Below are 22,498 nucleotides of genomic sequence, written 5' to 3'. Positions count from 1 at the left end.
GTCTCTCAACACCGAGCGACTGGCGTTTGTTTAGAAGCAGACTTTGTCGAAAGAGCTGTGAGAAGAACAGCTGTTTTTTAATTGTCTCTTTCAGCAGTGGACTCTTGGTAGGGAAAGCAAATGCATTCACGTCTCCCTAAGAAAAAAATTAATGGGCGTCTACCAAAAAAACTAACTACGTGGTCAGTAATACACGGGCTGCATATTACAATATTTCTGATTAGACAGCACGAACGGATACCGCATCTAATCTGCTAACAAAAACTCCTTAATGGAGAGCACCGGTAGTTCATGCAATAGGATGAACCTATATCCTTTATATTTTCGCGCCATTTCACCTAGGTTTTCATATGAATCGGAGGCGCACTACGTTCAATCAGCGGCTTTTGGTGATGTATTGTCATTTTCATGGCAGACAGCCAAGTTAAGAAACCACGACTTTCATCAAGAATTCACTGTAACCTTTTATGCGAGGATGCGGTGTAAGAAGCAAGCATTTCTCTTTGAGACGCAACAGAAGTCATTTCAAATGTCACTATCATTTTTCCGTGGTCGGTTAATAACATGTTATAACTGTAGGGTGGTCGACTTCAGGAACGACTTGAAGAAAATGTTTTTTGCTATCTTCGAAGTTTCGTGTAAGATTCCAACGAACGTATGGCACTTTTTTTCGGTAACTTCCATTGTGCGTCGTCAGTTGAATATCGTTGTACTTTTAGTAAACGGTTTACTGAAAAAGACACACAAGCTTTCTGAACACTGGGAGAGGCCATGGCCGATGGAAAAGAATACAATGCGTATAGGGTGTAATTATAAAGGAGAGAAACGTCTCTCGGGGAGTTTTCCACCTTTCGATTCTTTCAACACACGCTAACCACAGAACAAGTTGGCTATTTGTACAAAATGGGTAGGTTTTTTCTTTGATTAATTAACTATCATGTTTAACACAATGTTTTGGCACGATATAAAGAATTAGTTGCCACAGTGGCGTGTGTTGAAAACAAATATCACTCCCATGGTGGCCGCCATGTTTTTCTTATTGTCACTACTAAAAGAGTCTGCATATTAGTTTTGAATAATCATAATGTACATGTATTGTTCTCCGGCTACGGGAATTAATGAATCCGTATGCCTATAGCATCTTTCTGGACTATTCCTGTACACAACTGTTCAGAAGTTTTACCAGATTCTTCTTTGATTAGGACCCAATTTATACGGAAACAACAATGCCACCATGAAACAACTGATGTTTTATCAGTTGAAATACAGTCATTTTTTTATATTTTACTCTGATATTTAGTATGGCCTTCCTTGGCAGCGATCAATGCAGTGCATCTTTCTGACATTGTGTCTATGTACATGCCTTATTTTATTGGTACTCCTAACAAAGTACTGCATATTTATGTTGGAGGTTTCCTGGTTACGATGACTTGCCTTGCAATACCAGTTAAATGTAGACAAATAGCTACTAAACAGCTTAAGTCAGCTAGACAGATTATGAGTTAAATCCAAACCCAGCTTGCAACTCACGTTGTGATGATTCCTCCTCCAGAGGCGTTGGCGAGCATTGCGTAGAATCAGAATGGAGGGAACATGTTGTTTCTTAACTCTTGATAAAAAGAGATTTTCGATCGATGAATCATGGGAATTCAACACTGTGCTATATCAAATCGACCACCGAAAACGATGTTTTGTAAAAGAGATAAAAATCTATAGAATATGTGGCATAAACATAACAATGATTGCGATTAATAAGCATAAAACGTTCATATATGATTCAGTAATGTCTCTGATGTTGGCTGCTTACAAGTTCCAAGGAGATGAAGATTTGCAACTGTGGTATACTGAATGAGACATGTAGTACGCTAACAGCACGAGCTTGCAGAACGCAACCTTCTTTTGAAAGCGTAACCTTCTGACGATAGGAAGATTGATGGGAAAAATTCGTTGCTAGAAGTTTAAATACCGTCAGCACCTCTTAGCCGTAAAGTGAGTGATCCAACAATCGAAACGAGAAGGCTCCATCTCCAGGGGAGTTGAGTCTGATAAAGATTAAGAGTAGCCACTTCCGATCCCTAATCCGGACGTCATTCTTACATGTACTCAGTCAAACGATATACCTAATGTTACAATCCTTTCAACAACAAAACACACCATCCGACGAGCGACCTCAACGGGGTCCATCATAACAATTAAGATAATCGAATGAATCTGGTGCATCGATATGTTCAGATTGGTGGTTCTCGCGATACTCGTGGAAACGATGTGCACTTACTCAAGAGATGAATCTTCAACAGGTAAGCGCTGCACAACATATCATGGACAAGGCCCTGAAACGATGACCCTTGGGATCGGGATGGTCTTTTGTCGTATTTCGTGCATATTTCGAAGACTCCTCAGTCGCAGCCTCTAGTGTGAGAAACGAGACGAGACGAGTCAGTAGTATGCATTTCATGAATGTAGAGCCGCCCAATTGAGATTATTTCGAAGGCTTAATGGTGAACAAGCTGTTGGGCTACAAAAGGATAACGAGCTGCACTGTTCGTCGTACAATTTCAGTTGAACACCGATTCATTTTACAGCAACTACGAACGCCATGTTAAACAAGACTGAGGAGAAAATCTGGTATAATTTTATCAACCCTACTTTCCCAGTTTTACAAAATTGAAACATTCAAAATAGTGTGTACCCTGCATTGCTGAGGAGTAAGGCAGGTTGGTGACTAAGATCAGACTGCAAAAAATGGCTCTTAAAATTATGATGCAGCAGTTTTTTTTTCGGGTTAAAGGTGCCGTTTTCTACAGTATTAGGAACAGACCCCTCCGAGTGTCAACACCGAGCGACTGGCGTTTGTTTAGAAGCAGACTTTGTCGAAAGAGCTGTGAGAAGAACAAATGTTTTTTAATTGTCTCCTTCAGCAGTGGACTCTTAGTAGGGAAAGCAAACGTATTCACGTCTCCCTAAGAAAAAAATCAATGGGCGTCTCCCGAAAAGTAACTACGGGGTCAGTAATACACGGGCTGCATATTACAATATTTCTGATTAGACAGCACGAACGGATACCGCATCTAATCTGCTAACAAAAACTCCTTAATGGAGAGCACCGATTGTTCATGCAATATGATGAACCTATATCCTTTATATTTTCGCGTGTTTTCTAACGCGCCATTTCACCTAGGTTTTCAAATGGATCAAAGGCGCACTATGTTCAATCAGCGGCGTTTGGTGATGTATTGTCATTTTCATGGCAGACAGCCAAGTTAAGAAACCACGACTTTCATCAAGAATTCACTGTAACCTTTTATGCGAGAATGCGGTGTCAGAAGCGAGCATATCTCTTTGTGACGCAACAGAAGTCATTTCAAATGTTACTAACACTTTTGCGTGGTCGGATAGTAATAGTTTATAACGTTATGGTGGTCACCATCAGGAACGACTCGAAGAAAATCCTTTTTGCTATCTTCAAAGCTACATATAAGATTCCTACGAACGTATGGCACTTTTTTTCGGTAATTTTCTTTGTGCGTCGTCAATTGAATATCGTTGTACTTTTAGTAAACGGTTTACTGAAAAAGACACTCAAGCTTTCTGAACACTGGAAGAGGCCATGGCCGATAGAAAAGAATAGAATGCGTATAGGGTGTAATTATAAAGGAGAGAAACGTTTTCTCGGGGAGTTTTCCACCTTTCGATTCTTTCAACACACGCTAACCACAGAACAAGTTGGCTATTCGTACAAAATGGGTAGGTTTTTTCTTTGATTAATTAACTATCATGTCTTAACACAACGTTTTGGCACGATATAAAGAATATGTGGCCACAGTGGCGTGTGTTGAAAACAAATATCACTCCCATAGTGCCCGCCATGTTTTTCTAATTGTCACTACTAAAAGAGTCTGCATATTAGTTTTGAATAATCATAATGTACATGTATTGTTCTCCGGCTACGGGAATTAATGAATCCGTATGCCTATAGCATCTTTCTGGACTATTCCTGTACAAAACTTTTCAGAAGTTTTACCTGATTCTTCTTTGATTAGGGCCCAATTTATACGGAAACAACAATGCCACCATGAAACAACTGATGTTTTATCAGTTGAAATACAGTCTTGACATGATAGATAAGGAAGACTACATTATCGGAGGAGTAAAGTCAAAAATCGAATGTGCAACCCATAGTTTCGTCAGTAAAGAAGAAACTGGGACCCAATCATTCATCCTCAACATTTTCTCAATGTCATGCCATTTGGTGCCGAATGATCACTGCGCTCGCTATGGACCAGGGCTCCCATGGGGCACTCAGTACAGACTAGTTCCATAGCTGAACAGTGATGTACAGCAGTGTGCAAAAATATTAGAACAGTGGGTAAATCTTAAGAAACTGATGTTCTATTTGGTCCCAGAGCCTTGATTTTACTTTTCTGCCATTGCAAAAGGTAAATGCAAAGATGCTGAGATCTAAGAATGTATCTGTCCAGTCATTTTTTTACATTTTACTCTGATATTTAGGATGGCCTTCCTTGGCAGCGATCAATGCAGTGCATCTTTCTGACATTGTACATGCCCTATTTTATTAGTACTCCTAACAAAGTACTGCATATTTATGTTGGAGGTTTCCTGGATACGATGACTTGCCTTGCAATACCAGTTAAATGTAAACAAATAGCTACTAAACAGCTTAAGTCAGCCAGACAGATTATGAGTTCAATCCAAACCCAGCTTGCAACTCACGTTGTGATGATTCCTCCTCCAGAGGCGTTGGCGAGCATTGCGTAGAATCAGAATGGAGGGCACATGCTGTTTCCAAAATCTTGATAAAAAGAGATTTTAATCGATGAATCATGGGAATTCAACACTGTGCTATATCAAATCGACCACCGAAAACGATGTTTGTAAAAGAGATAAAAAATTATAGAATATGTAGCATCAACATAACAATGATTGCGATTAATAAGCATAAAACGTTCATATATGATTCAGTAATGTCTCTGATGTTGGCTGCTTACAAGTTCCAAGGAGATGAAGATTTGTAACTGTGGTATACTGAATGAGACATGTAGTACGCTAACAGCACGAGCTTGCAGAACGCAACCTTCTTTGGAAAGCGTAACCTTCTGACGATAGGAAGATTGATGGGAAAAATTCGTTGCTAGAAGTTTAAATACCGTCAGCACCTCTTAGCCGTAAAGTGAGTGATACAACAATCGAAACGAGAAGGCTCCATCTCAAGGGGAGTTGAGCCTGATAAAGATTAAGAGTAGCCACTTCCGATCCCTAATCCGGACGTCATTCTTACATGTACCCAGTCAAACGATATACCTAATGTTACAATCCTTTCAACAACAAAACACACCATCCGACGAGCGACCTCAACGGGGTCCATCATAACAAATAAGATAATAGAATGAATCTGGTGCATCGATATGTTCAGATTGGTGGTTCTCGCGATGCTCGAGGAAACGATGTGCACTTACTCAAGAGATGAACCTCCAACAGGTAAGCGCTGCACAACATTTCATGGACAAGGCCCTGAAACGATGACACTGGGGCTCGGGATGGTCTTTGTCGTATTTCCGGCCTTTGGCATATTTCGAAGACTCCTCAGTCACAGCCTCTAGTGTGAGAAACGAGACGAGACGAGTCTGTAGTATGCATTTCATAAATGTAGAGCCGCCCAATTGAGATTATTTCGAAGGCTTAATGGTGAACAAGCTGTTGGGCTACCAAAGAATAACGAGCTGCACTGTTTGTCGTACAATTTCAGTTGAACACCGATTCATTTTACAGCAACTACGAACGCCATGTTAAACAAGACTGAGGAGAAAATCTGGTATAATTTTATCGACCCTACTTTCCCAGTTTTACAAAATTGAAACATTCAAAATAGTGTGTACCCTGCATTGGTGAGGAGTAAGGCAGGGTGATGACTTAGATTAGACTGCAGAAAATGGCTCTTAAAATTATGATGCAGCAGTTTTTTTTTCGGGTTAAAGGTGCCATTTTCTACAATAGAGAGGTTGCGGACCGTCACCACTCCCACTCCCACTCCGAGGTGATTCCGTTTTGGCGTATTACGTCATCACTTCACGAGGGATTTCCCCGTCTTGCTCCATGAACTCGGACGATTTTACGAGTTGGAGGCCGCAAACTCGTAAGTGTTCTCCCACTTGCATTATCTTAGCTTTTAGACATTTAAATCAAGTGACAATGAAGAAGCAATATCCCTTACACACTGTTCTAGCACGTCACCTAAGTTGTAACAAGCTTTTTGTGTAAAGGACGTAGAAAACTTGTTGTTTTTGAAGTGTTCAAAATTGTGTAGAACGGCCGTGCGATGCCAGGTGGGCATAGGCATCACTACGATATTGGAGACCAGGAAGACTCGCACGTCGTATGCCTGTCGCCCCAAAATATAGTTTCATGAATGAAACTCTGTTCCCCTCTGTACTTTTTGGATCTAGTTATCTTTTGACTGAAGTAATTCGTAGTTTTACAATAGAAATACGCACATGTTACAGAGGAAACGGCTTTTTACTAGCTGTAAATCACCAAAATTGTAGAATATTTCGTTTGCTTTATTTACTTTTTTTCTCGTATGTCGTTAATTTGGTTGATTTCCAGTTTGGCCGAGTGACTCGCAAGCTGGCCGAATGACGTCTCCCAACTCGGATCCCGTTGGTGCGCGCAACCTACTTTTCGACGTCACGAGTTCCGAGAACGACTCGAATTAAACTCGGAGTGGGAGTGGGAGTCGGGACGGTTCGCAACCTCTCTAGTATTTGGAACGGACCCCTCCGAGTGTCAACACCGAGCGACAAGCGTTTGTTTAGAAGCAGACTTTGTCGAAAGAGCTGTGAGAAGAACAACTGTTTTTTAATTGTCTCCTTCAGCAGTGGACTCTTGGTAGGGAAAGCAAACGTATTCACGTCTCCCTAAGAAAAAAATCAATGGGCGTCTCCCAAAATAGTAACAAAGGGGTCAGTAATACACGGGCTGCATATTACAATATTTCTGATCAGACAGCACGAACGGATACCGCATCTAATCTGCTAACAAAAACTCCTTAATGGAGAGCACCGATTGTTCATGCAATATGATGAACCTATATCCTTTATATTTTCGCGTGTTTTCTAACGCGCCATTTCACCTAGGTTTTCAAATGGATCGAAGGCGCACTATGTTCAATCAGCGGCGTTTGGTGATGTATTGTCATTTTCATGGCAGACAGCCCAGTTAAGAAACAACGACTTTCATCAAGAATTTACTGTATCCTTTTATGCGAGAATACGGTGTCAGAAGCAAGCGTATCTTTTTATGACGCAAGAGAAGTCATTTCAAATGTCACTAACACTTTTGCGTGGTCAGATAGGAATAGTTTATAACGTTATGGTGGTCACCATCAGGAACGACTCGAAGAAAATCCTTTTTGCTATCTTCAAAGCTACATATAAGATTCCTACGAACGTATGGCACTTTTTTTCGGTAATTTTCTTTGTGCGTCGTCAATTGAATATCGTTGTACTTTTAGTAAACGGTTTACTGAAAAAGACACTCAAGCTTTCTGAACGCTGGAAGAGGCCATGGCCGACAGAAAAGAATAGAATGCGTATAGGGTGTAATTATAGAGGAGAGAAACGTTTTCTCGGGGAGTTTTCCACCTTTCGATTCTTTCAACACACGCTAACCACAGAACAAGTTGGCTATTCGTACAAAATGGGTAGGTTTTTTCTTTGATTAATTAACTATCATGTCTTAACACAACGTTTTGGCACGATATAAAGAATTAGTTGCCACAGTGGCGTGTGTTAAAAAGGAATATCACTCCCATGGTGGCCGCCGTGTTTTTCTTATTGTCACTACTAAAAGAGTCTGCATATTAGTTTTGAATAATCATAATGTACATGTATTGTTCTCCGGCTACGGGAATTAATGAATCCGTATGCCTATAGCATCTTTCTGGACTATTCCTGTACAAAACTTTTCAGAAGTTTTACCTGATTCTTCTTTGATTAGGGCCCAATTTATACGGAAACAACAATGCCACCATGAAACAACTGATGTTTTATCAGTTGAAATACAGTCTTGACATGATAAATAAGGAAGACTACATTATCGGAGGAGTAAAGTCAAAAATCGAATGTGCAAGCCATAGTTTCGTCAGTAAAGAAGAAACTGGGACCCAATCATTCATCCTCAACATTTTCTCAATGTCATGCCATTTGGTGCCGAATGATCACTGCGCTCGCTATGGACCAGGGCTCCCATGGGGCACTCAGTACAGACTAGTTCCATAGCTGAACAGTGATGTACAGCAGTGTGCAAAAATATTAGAACAGTGGGTAAATCTTAAGAAACTGATGTTCTATTTGGTCCCAGAGCCTTGATTTTACTTTTCTGCCATTGCAAAAGGTAAATGCAAAGATGCTGAGATCTAAGAATGTATCTGTCCAGTCATTTTTTTACATTTTACTCTGATATTTAGTATGGCCTTCCTTGGCAGCGATCAATGCAGTGCATCTTTCTGACATTGTGTCTATGTACATTCCCTATTTTATTGGTACTCCTAACAAAGTACTGCATATTTATGTTGGAGGTTTCCTGGATACGATTACTTGCCTTGCAATACCAGTTAAATGTAGACAAATAGCTACTAAACAGCTTAAGTCAGCCAGACAGATTATGAGTTCAATCCAAACCCAGCTTGCAACTAACGTTGTGATGATTCCTCCTCCAGAGGCGTTGGCGAGCATTGCGTAGAATCAGAATGGAGGGCACATGTTGTTTCTAAATTCTTGATAAAAAGAGATTTTCGATCGATGAATCAAGGGAATTCAACACTGTGCTATATCAAATCGACCACCGAAAACGATGTTTTGTAAAAGAGATGAAAATCTATAGAATATGTAGCATCAACATAACAATGATTGCGATCAATAAGCATAAAACGTTCATATATGATTCAGTAATGTCTCTGATGTTGGCTGCTTACAAGTTCCAAGGAGATGAAGATTTGCAACTGTGGTATACTGAATGAGACATGTAGTACGCTAACAGCACGAGCTTGCAGAACGCAACCTTCTTTGGAAAGCGTAACCTTCTGACGATAGGAAGATTGAAGGGAAAAATTCGTTGCTAGAAGTTTAAATACCGTCAGCACCTCTTAGCCGTAAAGTGAGTGATCCAACAATCGAAACGAGAAGGCTCCATCTCCAGGGGGGTTGAGCCTGATAAAGATTAAGAGTAGCCACCTCCGATCCCTAATCCGGACGTCATTCTTACATGTACCCAGTCAAACGATATACCTAATGTTACAATCCTTTCAACAACAAAACACACCATCCGACGAGCGACCTCAACGGGGTCCATCATAACAAATAAGATAATAGAATGAATCTGGTGCATCGATATGTTCAGATTGGTGGTTCTCGCGATACTCGAGGAAACGATGTGCACTTACTTAAGAGATGAACCTCCAACAGGTAAGCGCTGCACAACATTTCATGGACAAGGCCCTGAAACGATGACACTGGGGCTCGGGATGGTCTTTTGTCGTATTTCCGGCCTTTGGCATATTTCGAAGACTCCTCAGTCACAGCCTCTAGTGTGAGAAACGAGACGAGACGAGTCTGTAGTATGCATTTCATAAATGTAGAGCCGCCCAATTGAGATTATTTCGAAGGCTTAATGGTGAACAAGCTGTTGGGCTACCAAAGAATAACGAGCTGCACTGTTTGTCATACAATTTCAGTTGAACACCGATTCATTTTACAGCAACTACGAACGCCATGTTAAACAAGACTGAGGAGAAAATCTGGTATAATTTATCGACCCTACTTTCCCAGTTTTACAAAATTGAAACATTCAAAATAGTGTGTACCCTGCATTGGTGAGGAGTAAGGCAGGGTGATGACTTAGATTAGACTGCAGAAAATGGCTCTTAAAGTTATGATGCAGCAGGTTTTTTTTCGGGTTAAAGGTGCCATTTTCTACAATAGAGAGGTTGCGGACCGTCACCACTCCCACTCCCACTCCGGGTGATTCCGTTTTGGCGTATTACGTCATCACTTCACGAGGGATTTCCCCGTCTTGCTCCATGAACTCGGACGATTTTACGAGTTGGAGGCCGCGAACTCGTAAGTGTTCTCCCACTTGTATTATCTTAGCTTTTCGACATTTAAATCAAGTGACAATGAATAAGCAATATCCCTTACACACTGTTCTAGCACGTCACCTAAGTTGTAACAAGATTTTTTGTGTAAAAGACGTAGAAAACTTGTTGTTTTTGAAGTGTTCAAAATTGTGTAGAACGGCCGTGCGATGCCAGGTGGGCATAGGCATCACTACGATATTGGAGACCAGGAAGACTCGCACGTCGTAGGCCTGTCGCCCCAAAATATAGTTTCATGAATGAAACTCTGTTCCCCTCTGTACTTTTTGGATCTAGTCATCTTAGGACTGAAGAAATTCGTAGTTTTACAATAGAAATACGCACATGTTACAGAGGAAACGGCTTTTTACTAGCTGTAAATCACCAAAATTGTAGAATATTTCGTCTGCTTTATTTACTTTTTTTCTCGTATGTCGTTAATTTGGTTGATTTCCAGTTTGGCCGAGTGACTCGCAAGCTGGCCGAATGACGTCTCCCAACTCGGATCCCGTTGGTGCGCGCAACCTACTTTTCGACGTCACGAGTTCCGAGAACGACTCGAATTAAACTCGGAGTGGGAGTGGGAGTCGGGACGGTTCGCAACCTCTCTAGTATTTGGAACGGACCCCTCCGAGTGTCAACACCGAGCGACAAGCGTTTGTTTAGAAGCAGACTTTGTCGAAAGAGCTGTGAGAAGAACAACTGTTTTTTAATTGTCTCCTTCAGCAGTGGACTCTTGGTAGGGAAAGCAAACGTATTCACGTCTCCCTAAGAAAAAAATCAATGGGCGTCTCCCAAATAGTAACTAAGGGGTCAGTAATACACGGGCTGCATATTACAATATTTCTGATTAGACAGCACGAACGGATACCGCATCTAATCTGCTAACAAAAACTCCTTAATGGAGAGCACCGATTGTTCATGCAATATGATGAACCTATATCCTTTATATTTTCGCGTGTTTTCTAACGCGCCATTTCACCTAGGTTTTCAAATGGATCGAAGGCGCACTATGTTCAATCAGCGGCGTTTGGTGATGCATTGTCATTTTCATGGCAGACAGCCCAGTTAAGAAACAACGACTTTCATCCAGAATTTACTGTATCCTTTTATGCGAGAATACGGTGTCAGAAGCAAGCGTATCTTTTTATGACGCAAGAGAAGTCATTTCAAATGTCACTAACACTTTTGCGTGGTCGGATAGTAATAGTTTATAACGTTATGGTGGTCACCATCAGGAATGACTCGAAGAAAATCCTTTTTGCTATCTTCAAAGCTACATATAAGATTCCTACGAACGTATGGCACTTTTTTTCGGTAATTTTCTTTGTGCGTCGTCAATTGAATATCGTTGTACTTTTAGTAAACGGTTTACTGAAAAAGACACGCAGGTTTTTTAACCGCTGGTTATGGCCATGGCCGATAGAAAAGAATACAATGCGTATAGGGTGTAATTATAAAGGAGAGAAACGTTTTCTCGGGGAGTTTTCCACCTTTCGATTCTTTCAACACACGCTAACCACAGAACAAGTTGGCTATTTGTACAAAATGGGTAGGTTTTTTCTTTGATTAATTATCTATCATGTTTAACACAATGTTTTGGCACGATACAAAGAATATGTGGCAACAGTGGCGTGTGGTATAAACAAATATCACTCCCATAGTGGCCGCCATGTTTTTCTTATTGTCACTTCTAAAAGAGTCTGCATATTAGTTTTGAATAATCATAATGTACATGTATTGTTCTCCGGCTACGAGAAATAATGAATCCGTATGCCTATAGCATCTTTCTGGATTATTCCTGTACAAAATTTTCAGAAGTTTTACCAGATTCTTCTTTGATTAGGGCCCAATTTATACGGAAACAACAATGCCACCATCAAACAACTGATGTTTTATCAGTTGAAATACAGTCTTGACATCATAAATAAGGAAGACTACAGCATCGGAGGAGTAAAGTCAAAAATCGAATGTGCAACCCATAGTTTCGTCAGTAAAGAAGAAACTGGGACCCAATCATTCATCCTCAACATTTTCTCAATGTCATGCCATTTGGTGCCGAATGATCACTGTGCTCGCTATGGACCAGGGCTCACATGGGGCACTCAGTACAGACTAGTTCCATAGCTGAACAGTGATGTACAGCAGTGTGCAAAAATATTAGAACAGTACGTAAATCTTAAGAAACTGATGTTCTATTTGGTCCCAGAGCCTTGATTTTACTTTCCTGTCATTGCAAAAGGTAAATGCAAAGATGCTGAGATCTAAGGATTTATCTGTCCAGTCATTTTTTTACATTTTACTCTGATATTTAGTATGGCCTTCCTTGGCAGCGATCAATGCAGTGCATCTTTCTGACATTGTGTCTATGTACATGCCTTATTTTATTGGTACTCCTAACAAAGTACTGCATATTTCTGTTGGAGGTTTCCTGGATACGATGACTTGCCTTGCAATACCAGTTAAATGTAAACAAATAGCTACTAAACAGCTTAAGTCAGCTAGACAGATTATGAGTTCAATCCAAACCCAGCTTGCAACTAACGTTGTGATGATTCCTCCTCCAGAGGCGTTGGCGAGCATTGCGTAGAATCAGAATGGAGGGCACATGTTGTTTCTAAACTCTTGATAAAAAGAGATTTTCGATCGATGAATCATGGGAATTCAACACTGTGCCATATCAAATCGACCACCGAAAACGATGTTTTGTAAAAGAGATAAAAAACTATGGAATATGTAGCATCAACATAACAATGATTGCGATCAATAAGCATAAAACGTTCATATATGATTCTGTAATGTCTCTGATGTTGGCTGCTTACAAGTTCCAAGGAGATGAAGATTTGCAACTGTGGTATACTGAATGAGACATGTAGTACGCTAACAGCACGAGCTTGCAGAACGCAACCTTCTTTGGAAAGCGTAACCTTCTGACGATAGGAAGATTGATGGGAAAAATTCGTTGCTAGAAGTTTAAATACCGTCAGCACCTCTTAGCCGTAAAGTGAGTGATCCAACAATCGAAACGAGAAGGCTCCATCTCCAGGGGAGTTGATCCTGCTAAAGATTAAGAGTAGCCACTTCCGATCCCTAATCCGGACGTGATTCTTACATGTACCCAGTCAGACGATATACCTAATGTTACAATCCTTTCAACAAAAAAACACACCATCCGACGAGTGACCTCAACGGGGTCCATCATAACAATTAAGATAATCGAATGAATCTGGTGCATCGATATGTTCAGATTGGTGGTTCTCGCGATACTCGTGGAAACGATGTGCACTTACTCAAGAAATGAATCTTCAACAGGTACAACATTTCATTGACAAGGCCCTGAAACGATGACCCTAGGGCTCGGGATGGTCTTTTGTCGTATTTCGGGCATATTTCGAAGACTCCTCAGTCGCAGCCTCTAGTGTGAGAAACGAGACGAGACGAGTCTGTAGTATGCATTTCATGAATGTAGGGCCGACCAAATGAGATAATTTCGAAGGCTTAATGGTGAACCAGCTGTTGGGCCATGCTACAAAAGGATAACGAGCTGCACTGTTTATCGTACAATTTCAGTTGAACACCGATTCATTTTACAGCAACTACGAACGTCATGTTAAACAAGACTGAGGAGAAAATCTGGTATAATTTTATCAACCCTACTTTCCCAGTTTTACAAAATTGAAACATTCAAAATAGTGTGTACCCTGCATTGCTGAGGAGTAAGGCAGGGTGATGACTAAGATCAGACTGCGGAAAATGGCTCTTAAAATTATGATGCAGCAGTTTTTTTTCGGGTTAAAGGTGCCATTTTCTACAGTATTAGGAACGGACCACTCCGAGTGTCAACACCGAGCGACTGACGTTTGTTTAGAAGCAGACTTTGTCGAAAGAGCTGTGAGAAGAACAACTGTTTTTTAATTGTCTCTTTCAGCAGTGGACTCTTGGTAGGGAAAGCAAACGTATTCACGTCTCCCTAAGAAAAAAATCAATGGGCGTCTCCCAAAAAAGTAACTAAGGGGTCAGTAATACACGGGCTGCATATTACAATATTTCTGATTAGACAGCACGAACGGATACCGCATCTAATCTGCTAACAAAAACTCATAATGGAGAGCACCGATTGTTCATGCAATGTGATGAACCTATATCCTTTATATTTTCGCGTGTTTTCTAACGCGCCATTTCACCTAGGTTTTCAAATGGATCGAAGGCGCACTATGTTCAATCAGCGGCGTTTGGTGATGTGTTGTCATTTTCATGGCAGACAGCCCAGTTAAGAAACCACGACTTTCATCAAGAATTCACTGTATCCTTTTATGCGAGAATGCGGTGTCAGAAGCAAGCGTTTCTTTTTATGACGCAAGAGAAGTCATTTCAAATGTCACTAACATGTTTACGTGGTCGGATAGTAATAGCTTATAACGTTAGGCTGGTCACCAACAGGAACGACTTGAAGAAAATGCTTTTTGCTATCTTCAAAGCTACATATAAGATTCCTACGAACGTATGGCACTTTTTTTCGGTAATTTTCTTTGTGCGTCGTCAGTTGAATATCGTTGTACTTTTAGTAAACGGTTTACTGAAAAAGACACACAAGCTTTTAAACCGCTGGTTATGGCCATGGCCGATAGAAAAGAATACAATGTGTATAGGGTCTAATTATAGAGGAGAGAAACGTTTTCTAGGGGAGTTTTCCACCTTTCGATTCTTTCAACACACGCTAACCACAGAACAAGTTGGCTATTCGTACAAAATGGGTAGGTTTTTTCTTTGATTAATTAACTGTCATGTCTTAACTCAATGTTTTGGCACGATACAAAGAATATGTGGCCTCAGTGGCGTTTGGTAAAAACAAATATCACTCCCATAGTGGCCGCCATTTTTTTCTTATCGTCACCACTAGAAGAGTCTGCATATTAGTTTTGAATAATCATAATGTACATGTATTGTTCTCCGGCTACGGGAATTAATGAATCCGTATGCCTATAGCATCTTTCTGGATTCCTGTACAAAATTTTCAGAAGTTTTACCAGATTCTTCTTTGATTAGGGCCCAATTTATACGGAAACAACAATGCCACCATCAAACAACTGATGTTTTATCAGTTGAAATACAGTCTTGACATCATAAATAAGGAAGACTACAGCATCGGAGGAGTAAAGTCAAAAATCGAATGTGCAACCCATAGTTTCGTCAGTAAAGAAGAAACTGGGACCCAATCATTCATCCTCAACATTTTCTCGATGTCATGCCATTTGGTGCCGAATGATCACTGTGCTCGCTATGGACCAGGGCTCCCATGGGGCACTCAGTACAGACTAGTTCCATAGCTGAACAGTGATGTACAGCAGTGTGCAAAAATATTAGAACAGTACGTAAATCTTAAGAAACTGATGTTCTATTTGGTCCCAGAGCCTTGATTTTACTTTCCTGTCATTGCAAAAGGTAAATGCAAAGATGCTGAGATCTAAGGATTTATCTGTCCAGTCATTTTTTTACACTTTACTCTGATATTTAGTATGGCCTTCCTTGGCAGCGATCAATGCAGTGCATCTTTCTGACATTGTGTCTATGTACATTCCCTATTTTATTGGTACTCCTAACAAAGTACTGCATATTTATGTTGGAGGTTTCCTGGATATGATGACTTGCCTTGCAATACCAGTTAAATGTAAACAAATAGCTACTAAACAGCTTAAGTCAGCTAGACAGATTATGAGTTCAATCCAAACCCAGCTTGCAACTCACGTTGTGATGATTCCTCCTCCAGAGGCGTTGGCGAGCATTGCGTAGAATCAGAATGGAGGGCACATGTTGTTTCTTAACTCTTGATAAAAAGAGATTTTCGATCGATGAATCATTTGAATTCAACACTGTGCCATATCAAATCGACCACCAAAAACGATGTTTTGTAAAAGAGATAAAAATCTATGGAATATGTGGCATCAACATAACAATGATTGCGATTAATAAGCATAAAACGTTCATATATGATTCAGTAATGTCTCTGATGTTGGCTGCTTACAAGTTCCAAGGAGATGAAGATTTGCAACTGTGGTATACTGAATGAGACATGTAGTACGCTAACAGCACGAGCTTGCAGAACGCAACCTTCTTTGGAAGGCGTAACCTTCTGACGATAGGAAGATTGATGGGAAAAATTCGTTGCTAGAAGTTTAAATACCGTCAGCACCTCTTAGCCGTAAAGTGAGTGATCCAACAATCGAAACGAGAAGGCTCCATCTCCAGGGGAGTTGAGTCTGATAAAGATTAAGAGTAGCCTCCTCCGATCCCTAATCCGGACGTCATTCTTACATGTACTCAGTCAAACGATATACCTAATGTTACAATCCTTTCAACAACAAAACACACCATCCGACGAGCGACCTCAACGGGGTCCATCATAACAAATAAGATAATCGAATGAATCTGGTGCATCGATATGTTCAGATTGGTGGTTCTCGCGATACTCGAGGAAACGATGTGCACTTACTCAAGAGATGAACCTCCAACAGGTAAGCGCTGCACAACATTTCATGGACAAGGCCCTGAAACGATGACACTGGGGCTCGGGATGGTCTTTGTCGTATTTCCGGCCTTTGGCATATTTCGAAGACTCCTCAGTCACAGCCTCTAGTGTGAGAAACGAGACGAGATGAGTCTGTAGTATGCATTTCATGAATGTAGGGCCGACCAAATGAGATAATTTCGAAATCTTAATGGTGAACCAGCTGTTGGGCCATGCTACAAAAGGATAACGAGCTGCACTGTTCTTCATACAATTTCAGTTGAACACCGATTCATTTTACAGCAACTACGAACGCCATGTTAAACAAGACTAAGGAGAAAATCTGGTATAATTTTATCAACCCTACTTTCCCAGTTTTACAAAATTGAAACATTCAAAGTAGTGTGTACCCTGCATTGGTGAGGAGTAAGGCAGGGTGATGACTAAGATCAGACTGCGGAAAATGGCTCTTAAAATTATGATGCAGCAGTTTTTTTTCGGGTTAAAGGTGCCATTTTCTACAGTATTAGGAACAGACCCCTCCGAGTGTCTCTCAACACCGAGCGACTGGCGTTTGTTTAGAAGCAGACTTTGTCGAAAGAGCTGTGAGAAGAACAACTGTTTTTTAATTGTCTCCTTCAGCAGTGGACTCTTGGTAGGGAAAGCAAATGCATTCACGTCTCCCTAAGAAAAAAATTAATGGGCGTCTACCAAAAAAACTAACTACGTGGTCAGTAATACACGGGCTGCATATTACAATATTTCTGATTAGACAGCACGAACGGATACCGCATCTAATCTGCTAACAAAAACTCCTTAATGGAGAGCACCGGTAGTTCATGCAATAGGATGAACCTATATCCTTTATATTTTCGCGCCATTTCACCTAGGTTTTCATATGAATCGGAGGCGCACTACGTTCAATCAGCGGCTTTTGGTGATGTATTGTCATTTTCATGGCAGACAGCCAAGTTAAGAAACCACGACTTTCATCAAGAATTCACTGTAACCTTTTATGCGAGAATACGGTGTCAGAAGCGAGCATATCTCTTTGTGACGCAACAGAAGTCATTTCAAATGTCACTAACACTTTTGCGTGGTCGGATAGTAATAGTTTATAACGTTCTGATGGTCACCATCAGGAACGACTCGAAGAAAATCCTTTTTGCTATCTTCAAAGCTACATATAAGATTCCTACGAACGTATGGCACTTTTTTTCGGTAATTTTGTTTGTGCGTCGTCAGTTGAATATCGTTGTACTTTTAGTAAACGGTTTACTGAAAAAGACACTCAAGCTTTCTAAACAATGGAAGAGGCCATGGCCGATAGAAAAGAATACAATGTGTATAGGGTGTAATTATAAAGGAGAGAAACGTTTTCTCGGGGAGTTTTCCACCTTTCGATTCTTTCAACACACGCTTACCACAGAACAAGTTGGCTATTCGTACAAAATGGGTAGGTTTTTTCTTTGATTAATTAACTATCATGTCTTAACACAACGTTTTGGCACGATATAAAGAATTAGTTGCCACAGTGGCGTGTGTTAAAAAGGAATATCACTCCCATGGTGGCCGCCATGTTTTTCTTATTGTCACTACTAAAAGAGTCTGCATATTAGTTTTGAATAATCATAATGTACATGTATTGTTCTCCGGCTACGGGAATTAATGAATCCGTATGCCTATAGCATCTTTCTGGACTATTCCTGTACAAAACTGTTCAGAAGTTTTACCAGATTCTTCTTTGATTAGGACCCAATTTATACGGAAACAACAATGCCACCATGAAACAACTGATGTTTTATCAGTTGAAATACAGTCTTGACATGATAAATAAGGAAAACTACAGCATCGGAGGAGTAAAGTCAAAAATCGAATGTGCAAGCCATAATTTCGTCAGTAAAGAAGAAACTGGGACCCAATCATTCATCCTCAACATTTTCTCAATGTCATGCCATTTGGTGCCGAATGATCACTGTGCTCGCTATGGACCAGGGCTCCCATGGGGCACTCAGTACAGACTAGTTCCATAGCTGAACAGTGATGTACAGCTAGTGTGCAAAAATATTATAACAGTGGGTAAATCTTAAGAAACTGATGTTCTATTTGGTCCCAGAGCCTTGATGTTACTTTTCTGCCATTGCAAAAGGTAAATGCAAAGATGCTGAGACCTAAGAATTTATCTGTCCAGTCATTTTTTTACATTTTACTCTGAATTTTTGTATGGCCTTCCTTGACAGCGATCAATGCAGTGCATCTTTCGGACATTGTGTCTATGTACATGCCTTATTTTATTGATACTCCTAACAAAGTACAGCATATTTATGTTGGAGGTTCCTGGATACGATGACTTGCCTTGCAATACCAGTTAAATGTAAACAAATAGCTACTAAAGGGAACTGAAACCGCCAAGCCAGTTCGTATGACGTCGTTTTCATTTCCCGCGTATCGGGTGATCAGAACGAGGCATGAATGAAACATGGCGCCTAGCTGTCAATCATTGAGTGACGTCACTACTATGGAATTTACTACGAAAACTCATGAATGAAAGATCGCATGACTCACGTGATTCTCACATGATTCTCAATAATAACAAATTGAACTGCGCATGCTCGGGCACTGGGGGCGGAGCTACAAATCTGAACTCGAATAGGAAGTTGGAAGTTTGACTTTCTCGGGCGGTGAAAGTCGAAAAGTTGAATAAATCGCTCGGCGGTTCCAGTTCCCTTTAAGTCAGCTAGATAGATTATGGGTTCAATCCAAATCCAGCTGGCAACTCACGTTGTTTTGATGTTGAGGAGCATGTGGTCAGAGATAGCGTCATTATCAATACTGACATTAACAAAAACAATAACGGCTTGGATGCAAACTCGCACAGTGCCGAAATTAAAATTCAATTTCAGACACTGGAATTGGTAAAATTCCGCCATCTTGGATATCGGCATCCTGAGATTCAGGTGTTTTCAACACTGCGTCACCACCACTTCAAACTCCAAAGTCTTATCCAGGCCTAGTAAGTGCCACCTTCTTTCATAAAATGGCTTGTTTTATAAATAAATAACAAAATATGATCTTTGTAAATAAAACCCGAGATGTTCTGGTGTGTTTTAACGTGAATTTATTGCAAACTATCAATGCAGCGTAGTGCAGCCATCGTGTTCTCGGGCGTAGTGGTGATGCGATAGCCTCTTTGCAATTGTAAAGATTCTTTACATTTCCACATCCGCGGTACTGCTTTTCAAGATGGTGGCAATTTAGCAGTGCTAGAGCCGTTGTTTAGGAACGACATCAGCGCCTCTAGTGTCAAGATTGGGCTTGGATGCTGTTAATCAATGTATGCTGTTAATCGATGTAACGTATTCCCTAATGACTTTGTCTTTGTTACGAAAAAAAATCACGAGATAATTGATTGCTTTCCCGTTGACATCGACACGACATACCATACTTAATACCATCAGCCATGGAATGAGTACTTCCCGCGATTTGGCATGTTGATTGATACATAGACTCCTAATTGATTAATTGACAGGTAACGTGACCATAGGTAGATTTATTGGATTGACCAGCAGGTCCACAATGAAAGTTATGTTGTAGTGTCCTACGATGACTATATTGTCGATATTTCGAAATCCATGCAGGTGGACTCCGGATCCCCGATAGCCTTTATAACGATTCCCTGCTTAGATTGTCCTACTTTATTTCAAGTTATTGTCCTGATTAGGGTGGTTTCGATGACGTACGATGAACGTCACGACGACGATTAGTGGCGTGACGTCATCACTTTCTGTGACGTCATGACCAGCGATATTTTACGACTACTCTCTGGTTCAGTGATAGCAATCAGAAAACCTGCTGATGCTGTTTAGCAATTTGTCTCTCTTCCAAATTGACATATGCCCTATATATCTCCAACAGCATTATCGAACAAAACTGCCATTTCCCGTCCAATGACTACCTCCTGCATGATCAAGCACCGAGTAAACATAAAATCAATCAAGCCTGAATCAACATCCCAGGTACCGGAAATTGACCATCAAAGATGACTTCATTGGTTTTATTTTTATTTGTCAATTGAAAGTGGGTTTTGTGCATCATTATAATCCTGTTCAATTAAGTATTCTTACTCAGTCCGGAGCATGTAAACCACGCTATTTTACATAACTCGTTGAAATCCAGCTTTTTGATTTTGCAAAAACGAAATGATCTTCTAGCGACTTGATGAGCGAATTGGCATGATCGAATTTCCTCTTCCTTCAAAGCTATTTCAAGAACGCATACGACAGTTCTATTTGTTACGTGAAGCCTTTTCATGTTAGGATGAAATTCGATATCAAAAAGCCATTTATATCATTTGATATAAAAATTTTGACGTAATTAGTTCATGCATAAATGATTACAGTGGTAAGATACTTTGATCATATGATGCGTCAAAGAATCCTTTCATAATTTCAATTTATCATTAACCATGTCAGATCAGTAGATTTGAAATAAACAATGGAATTCAGAATAATGCTAGTAACCAAGTCCTTCAACAATTCAAACTTTTCAGCAATAAAAGTATATGTAACCAAGCTTTTCAACAATAAGAGTACATGTAACCAAGCTTTTCAGCAATAAAAGTACATGTAACCAAGCTTTTCAACAATAAGAGTATATGTAACCAAGCTTTTCAGCAATAAAAGTACATGTAACCAAGCTTTTCAACAAAAAGAGTACATGCAACCAAGCTTTTCAACAATAAGAGTACATGTAACCAAGCTTTTCAACAATAAGAGTACATGTAACCAAGCTTTTCAGCAATAAAAGTACATGTAACCAAGCTTTTCAACAATAAGAGTACATGTAACCAAGCTTTTCAACAATAAGAGTATATGTAACCAAGCTTTTCAGCAATAAAAGTACATGTAACCAAGCTTTTCAACAATAAGAGTATATGTAACCAAGCTTTTCAACAATAAGAGTACATGTAACCAAGCTTTTCAACAATAAGAGTACATGTAACCAAGAGTTAATAAAGACAAACACGTAAATATCAATAAAACAACAAAACCTACCTTCTTATTATACCTCCCCTCATGCAAACATGGCATACGATTATCCATGTATAGGTAAATCCGATAGCAAAAGTGATTTACAGGTTATCCTGGCGAGGTGCCGCGACTGACTGAATCAGCAGCAACAGGAGTCAGCGCTGGCTCGATCAATACGGCGGGGAGTGTCTCAGTCTTGGTGAGAGGACACTCTCACTGGTGTCAGTGCACCCTGAACCTCATGGTCTATACTCCCTTTAAACATTAAATCTTGATAAGATGCAAAAACCTTGGTGGTCAATATATGGTTTCAGTGTAATTATAAGTAGTTACCGGTAGCTACTCTTATACGCATAAACTGACAAGAGACCTTCATGATTTGACGAGTGATTCACAGGTTATTCTCACTGGCGAGGTGCCGCGACTGACTGCATGAGACAGCAACAGGAGTCAGCGCCGGCCAACAGGTAATTGAGTGAGCGTTTTCGTGTGACCAAGATTGGTACACAAGTCATACCAGTGAGGAGTTCGCCTAGATGGTAAATTAGAAGGCAACTTGCATAAGGAAGATAGGCTAGGCAACAAGTGATGCAACTCCATCTTCAAAGCAGAATTGGCACTGATGGATAAAATTGAGCGTATGATGTCGACGACCATCTAGTGGCATTTACTCACTAACAGTTCCATGCTTTATCCAGAAAGACTCTGCTTTATAACAATCTATCAACGTGTTTTAACTGCCAAAATCTACCAATAAGTCCATCACAAACGCCTTACAAAAACACATGCTGTTTTTGCAGCTCTACGAAAATTGCT

General features: G+C 40.3%; 1 protein-coding gene across 2 annotated transcripts in view; it reads right to left on the bottom strand.

Annotated features, from left to right (window-relative positions):
- Positions 1-22,136, bottom strand: part of LOC135498123 (E3 ubiquitin-protein ligase TRIM71-like) — a 57,283-nt gene extending 35,147 nt beyond the window's left edge. Inside the window, exon 1 of one of the 2 annotated variants that reach the window (XM_064788296.1) lies at positions 21,707-22,136. The gene's annotated coding sequence lies outside the window, so the exon portion shown is untranslated. The remainder of the gene's footprint in view (positions 1-21,706) is intronic. The other variant, XM_064788295.1, reaches the window with a different exon arrangement.
- Positions 22,137-22,498: the final 362 nt, after the last annotated feature.

This window comes from Lineus longissimus, chromosome 13 (genome assembly GCF_910592395.1).
Source record: "Lineus longissimus chromosome 13, tnLinLong1.2, whole genome shotgun sequence".
Lineage (NCBI taxonomy): Eukaryota > Metazoa > Nemertea > Pilidiophora > Heteronemertea > Lineidae > Lineus > Lineus longissimus.
This window is presented reverse-complemented; position numbering and strand designations above follow the sequence as displayed.